Below are 7,259 nucleotides of genomic sequence, written 5' to 3' on the forward strand. Positions count from 1 at the left end.
TCTCTAGAAGCCTAATTTCTCTTCTCTAGCTCTTGGACTCTTAATCATTGTTCTGAGGTGTCAAAGTATGGAATGTGATTCTTGTAGCGACCACATCTCTCTCAACATTTTTGCTTCGGATTTTTCCAACGATAGACACTTTACCCCTTGCATCGCTGGCGAGGAGGCATTATAGTATGGAGGAAACCAAGGATCTAGACAAGCATAAAACCATACCAATATACCACAATAAATTGAGAGATAGGTTGAATAACCAGAGAAGCCAAGGATTGTAGAAGATAATTACCCTTTGAAATCCCCAACAAATTGACGAGATCATATTTATCATTTCACATCATTTTTGGGAATGGGTGGGAGATCGTGCTCGACCTTTGCATGCACGACCATATCTTGTCAACCTCCTCCATTATTTCTCTCTACTGCCATGCCTCCTTGGTTCTTCGTGCACCATGAATTTAGAGACCTCCCATCATCATATTATGTTTGTATAATATTGGATGGGTGTAGTGTAGGAGGGTTGACATGTGCTTACGGGCAGTCACCCTTCTTTGCCACCATCATGCAAACGTGAGGGACTACATGTGGATTAACACCAACTCATCCCTTGCCTCTAGTCCACATACCACTTATTGAAAATGTAGCAAGGAATGGCTTCTTTGACTTGTGCCTTCGTCAAGTATGCCAATTCGAATTTAATCTCATAGATGCTTGATTTAGCTATCAATTAACATGTGTGATGTGGCCTATCATTGATTTATTATCAGCGAATTTGAGTTAGATGGCTTTCAGTGAGTTGTGGACTAGTTGAAGGCTAAAATTAGCTATTTAGTGGAGTTAACTCTATTGTTTGTTAGTTATCTGATCTCTAGTTCTAGAATAGAGATAGATTTGAGTTTAGTTGGGTAGTGGACTTTCTGTTAACTCAACTTACTTTCAGTTAACTAGTTGCAACTGCTAAAATTAGCCTAGTAGGTCACGCAATTCTAATTTCCTATTGAGATTGAATGAAGGCACAAATTGTATTTATTATGGTACACAATTTTTTGTGTGTAGAGCTTGAGAAGTAAGCATAGAAATTCTCTTGGGAATTGCGTAAGGAAATAAGGGAAATTCCTATTTTTTTGGGTAGAATTGCGCTAGGAAATAGGAGCTCCTAGCAGGCCTTATTTGCCTAAGTGTTGAGCAAGCCTTATGTAGAGGAGTTGATTAGTATTTCAGGGGCTTCGGGATTGAAGCAAGTTCTTTGTAATAGTTCAGATTGTTCAGTTGATAATACAAGCAAGAAGGGATTTTTCCAGTTGGGTTCCCAGATAAATTTCTATGTGTGATTGTGTTTCTATTCATTTTTTTTCTTTCAACATAATTTTGGTAGAGAAATCTTGTGTCTTTTGTGATTAGTTTGCTCTCATTAGCAGTTGCAAGGTTTCAAGAATTTTCTACATGGTATCAGAGTAGAAAACAAGATAGAGACTGAGTCCCTTGTTCAAATTCAATGTTCTTTGGAGAGAAGATCAATTAGTGCAGGATTTCTACAAGTGCAGGAATCATGCTAGTCTATGGTTTGGGGATAGAGCATGCTCTAGAAGGGACTTCAAATTTATGTGTATGGAAGGACAAAAAGGATTTTTTGTTGGATGATAATGGGGTTTTGGAATACATCAAACCTCCTGCATCAGATGCACAACAATTGACTCAATGGAGGAAGGACACTGCCAAAACTAGGAGGATGATCCTAGAAGGAGTCAGAGACCATATTGTTCCAAATTTTCATGGGAAGTAAACTCCATTCCAGATATGGAAGGCCCTTACTGATCCATTTGAAAGAAATAATGATGCCAAAAAACTTGCTTTAAAGAACAAATTGAGCAAAATTCAAATGGGAAAGGATTATCTAAGTTTTCTCAAGTGAGGGATGAACTTGGAGGCGTTGGAGAGACAATTCCACCAATAAAGCTTGTGAGCCTTGCTCTTCTTAGGCTTCACAAATCTTGGCATAATTTCCAAGATGTAGTGAATGGTAGAGATAATCTCCCTGATTGGGAGACATTGTGGTCAGATCTTGTGTAGGAAGAGATAAGGAGGAACACAAGGGATTGAATCGCATATGGGACAGAAGATGAGGAGAAATTTGCTTTAGCTAGAAAAGGGAAGAAATCCAAGGGTAAGAAGGCCCAAGGAAAAACCGAGTATAGTCAGAATGGAAGCAAGGAAAAGAAGGATCTTAGCAAGATCAAGTGTTTTTATTATCATGAATTTGGACATTATGCTACAAAATGTCCAGACAAGAAATCCAACAAGCATGTTGCAACAATAATAGGAGGAGAATCACTCTCTTCTCAATTTGAACTGGTTTTCTCCCTAATTGCTTGCATGACAAGATCAATTCGAAGTAGTGTGTGGTATATTGACTCAGGGGCTTCATTCCACATGACATGGAATAGAGAATTCTTCAACACTTTGGAGGAGAAAGATGTGCAATTCCATATAGATCTTGGAGATGATAACATATACTTGACCAAAGGAGTTGGTACTGTGAGCTTTAAGAGACAGACTAGTTCCCTTCTCCATCTCAAGAATGTGATGTATGTTCTAGGATTGAAGAAAAACCTTATCAGTAGCAGCCATTGAAGACAAAGGGTATGATGTTGTATTCAACAAAGGGAAGGCCTACCTCAAGCATTCTACTTCAGGACAAGTCAAGTAGATTAGGGTTAGGATCGAGAGCCTCTACAAATTGGAGGTTGATGCATGTGCAACCTTGAGAAACAAGGTAGAGAGTTCTTAGAGTAGAGATGTGGTGGTTAAGCGAGAGCAGGATAGATCTCTCAAGATGGAGCCTCAGCCAATATCTCAGCTTCAGTCTAAGCTAGTTGGTAGTTGGGCTGAACACTAGGATGATGATGAGGACCATAGCCCAGGTGTTGGGTGTGTGTTATATTCTTTCCATGACTAGTCGGGCGGGGGGGGGGGTTGCACAGCCCCCATGTTCATTGTGTTGAGTGCAACCCCCCTTGTCGGGGGGTTTGAGGGCGATGGTAGCTCCCTTGTATAGGGTCTGGGGCAACGCTCCGGGAAATTGTTTTTGGACCCTATATTAGGTGGGTGGACCTACCTATGGTTTTGTGCATGGGTTTTTCACATGGTTTTGGGCATGATGGTTTTCTACCCATGGTATTTTGTAGATCCGGCCAAGGGAATTGCGGTTATGTTCTAATCCAGGGTTAATGGATTGGGGTTTATGAATGCTTCGACATGTATATATATGTATGGTAACATTGAAAGGAATATAATGAAAAATTGTTATGAAACCATCTCAAGAAAAGATAGAAAAGATAGATCAACACCTTAGAATTCAGCCTCTTCGAGGGGGAAACCTCCTTTACATTACATAAATGAACAATTCTTGGATGATTCAAATGACAAAACCTCCTTTCTATATATAGGAGTCTATGGAGTCACAATATAATCCAGCCGACCTAACAATAATAATATAAAGCCACAAAAATAACAATAGAGGGATTCTATGGGCACATTAATAACAATATGGGGGTAATGGGGGCACAACAATATAAATAAGGGGTATAACTACAATAGTAATGGGGTAATCACTAGTATTATAGGGACCCAACATGCCCCTCTCCTTCAAAAAAGTGTTGTCCTCAACGCTTGAGTAGTTCAGGATACTTCTGCATAAAATTCTCATCCTCCCATGTGGAATCTTCAGCGGATAAGTTCTTCCACTTGATAAGGTACTCTGAAATTGATCGATTTCGTAGCTGTCGAGTTCTTGTTTCTATAACTGCTTCCGGTTCCAATATAATTTTTCCTTCCTCGTCAAGTTCTGGCAATATTGTTTGAACTGGGAGCTTGTCGCCTATAACCTTCTTTAAGCATGAAACATGGAAAACTGGGTGCAATCGAGAAGCTGCAGGAAGCTCCAATTTGTATGCCATAGTACCAATCTTTTGCAACACCTTGTACGGACCATAATACTTTGGTCATAATTTGTTATCCTTCTTAGCTTGCTTGAGGGACATTTGCTTATATGGTTGTAGCCGTAGGAATACCCAATCACCTACATCAAAAATTCTTTCACTGCGATGTTGATCTACCTGTTGTTTCATTCTATTCTGTGCCAACACGAGGTTATCCTTTAAGAGTTGGAGGACTTGTTGTTGATGTTCGATGTGATGTTCCACTGCCTGAACCTTAGAATTTTCTCTTAAATATGATGTGATGGATGGTGGTTGATACCCATAAAGTGCCATAAATGGGGTCATTTTTGTTGTTGTATGAAAGGAAGTGTTATACCACCATTCAGCCAGAGGCAACCATTTGACCCATTGTGTCTGTTTATCAGATACAAAGCAACGAAGATATCCTTCCAAACATTTGTTTACTATCTCAGTTTGCCCATCAGATTGAGGATGATAAGATGAGCTATGAGCTAACTGAGTACCAAGACAAGAAAATAATTGTGTCCAAAAATTTCCAGTGAAAATGGGATCTCTGTCACTTACAATAATCTTTGGGTTTCCATGTAGCTTTTGAATTGTTTCCATAAATGCAGTAGAAACTGTACTGGCTTTAAATGGATGTGATAACGCACAAAAGTGTGCACACTTGGTAAGTCTGTCAACTACCACCATGATGACACTCTTTCCCTCAGACTTGGGTAAACCTGTGATAAAATCCATTGATACCTCCTCCCAACGTTGGCTTGGAATGGATAAAGGTTGTAATAGACCCGGTGTCTTAATTGTTTCAACTTTATTTTGTTGGCAAACCAAACATTCTGCCACAAACTTTTGAATATCTGATTTAAGGCCATCCCAAAAAAATTCCTTCTTAACCCTGTGGTAAGTTTTTAAACATCCTGAGTGCCCTCCTAAGGGAGAAGTGTGCAATTCCATAAGAATCTTTTGTTTTAGCTGGGAATTCTTACAGAGGTATAAGCGATCTTTGTACCATAACGAATCATTTTTCCAGCTAAATGTATCAGACGTACTGGAATCTTGTTGTAGCTTTCGAATAAGTGCCCACACTTCTTCGTCATTCTTCCATTCCTCCCTTGCTTCATTTATCCAATCTGGTTGGATGATAGAAATAGCGCACAACAATGCTTCCACATCCTCATCCTTCCTTGAGAGTGCATCTGCCACCACATTTTGCTTCCCTTTTTTGTAGATGATTTCAAAGTCATAACCCAACATCTTTGTGACCCACTTTGTTGCTCTTCAGAGGATAATCTTTGTTCTAAAAAGTATTTAAGGCTATCATGATCCGTTTTTACCTTGAAGTGTCTTCCCATTAGGTAGGGTCGCCATTTCTTAAGTGCATGGAGTATTGCCAACATATCCTTCTCATAAATAGCTTTGCTTAGAAACTTTCCCTTGATTGGACGACTTTCAAAAGCAATGGGTCTTTCATCTTGCATTAGAACAGCACCAATTCCATTTCCTGAAGCATCACATTCCACAATAAAGGTTTTTGTGAAGTCCGGTGTAGCTAAGACCGGTGCTTGGCACATTGCCTCTTTAAGATGTTCAAAGGCCTTTGTTGCTTCCGGAGTCCATGAAAATGCATCTTTCTTCAAATAATGTCGTTAGAGGTGCCGCTATTCTCCCATAATTCTTAACAAACTTGCGATAATACCCTGTCAACCCAAGAAATCCGCGCAAATGCTTTATGGATGTGGGGATTTTCCATTCCTTAATGGCTTTAATTTTGGTAGGGTCTACCTTAACTCCTTCATGAGATACAATATGACCCAAATATTTCACCTCCTGGACTCCAAAGAAACATTTGGATCTTTTGGCATATAATTGTTTCTCTTCCAATAGTTGTAGAACCCTGTCAACATGTTCAACATGATCCTTCCAAGACTTGCTGTAGATAAGTATATCATCAAAAAATACTAACACAAATTTTCTAAGGAATGGTTTGAAAATTGAATTCATCAAACCTTGAAATGTTGAAGGTTCATTGGTAAGGCCAAAAGGCATGACCAAAAATTCATAATGACCCTCATGAGTTCTAAATGCCGTTTTCGGAATGTCTTCAATCTTCATTCTGATTTGATGATATCCTGAACGAAGATCCAACTTGGTGAAGTAAATTGATCCATGAAATTCATCCAGTAATTCATCAATGATAGGAATGGGGAACTTATCTTTAATAGTGAGCTTGTTGAGCTCCCTATAATCCGGACACATGTGCCATGATCCATCCTTCTTGTGCACCAATACTACTGGAGCAGAGAAAGAACTTTGACTCGGTTGAATTATACCAGCCTCTAGCATTTCTACAACCATACGTTCAATTTCACTTTTTTGGACATAGGGATATCTGTACGGCCTGATGTTTGGAGGAACACTTCCTGGAATCAGATGAATAGCATGATCATGATCACGCATAGGTGGGAGACCTTTGGGAGTCTCAAATACCTTGGAATGATTGTCCAAGACTTTTTCGAGATCTGTAGAAATGGATGATTCTAATGTGGAAACATCTAGCGAACATAATTGTGCAATTACACGCCTTTGCTCCTTTTTTAGAAGCTTTGTCATACCATTAGAGCTGATTATCTTTCCTGGTTTCCCTGCAATACCCCTTAATTCAACTTCCTTTCCTTCCACAGAAAATTTGATGAAAAGTTCTTGAAAATTAAAAGCTATTGTACCCAAGGATTGTAGCCATTGGACTCCTAGTACAACATCAGCACCTCCCATTGGAATGGAAAGCATTGGGCTAGTCAATACATATTCTCCCATGGATAGCTTGATATTATGGCACTTTCCAGAGCAATTTATTATTCCTCCATTTGCAATCATCACTTGACACTCTGGTGCTGGATATAGGAAGCAATTCAATTCTTTTGCTACCCTACAATGAATAAAATTGTGGGTGCTTCCTGAATCAATCAACACTATCACCTTTTTCTTCTTGATTTGTCCTTCTATCTTGATGGTTTGAGGAGTGGTAATTCCCGCCAATGCATTACAAGATATGGTCGGATTTATTTGTTCTTCATCTAGGCTTTGTTGCTGGAGCATATCCTGTTCTTTTGACCTTTCTTGCTCCTTTTCTTCTTCCTCTTCACAATCTATGTAGAATAATTTCTTCTCAGCACACTTATGACCTTTAGTGTATTTGCTATCACAACTATAACAAAGCCCTTTTGCTCTTTTTTCTTCCAATTGTTGTGGTGTCAACCTTATAGGTTGTGGAAGACTAGGGGCAACTGCACTTCCGTCTTT

Source organism: Pinus tabuliformis, chromosome 6 (assembly GCF_031772625.1).
Source record: "Pinus tabuliformis cultivar Carrire ecotype Pingquan chromosome 6, CPIR1, whole genome shotgun sequence".
NCBI classification, from domain to species: Eukaryota; Viridiplantae; Streptophyta; class Pinopsida; order Pinales; family Pinaceae; genus Pinus; species Pinus tabuliformis.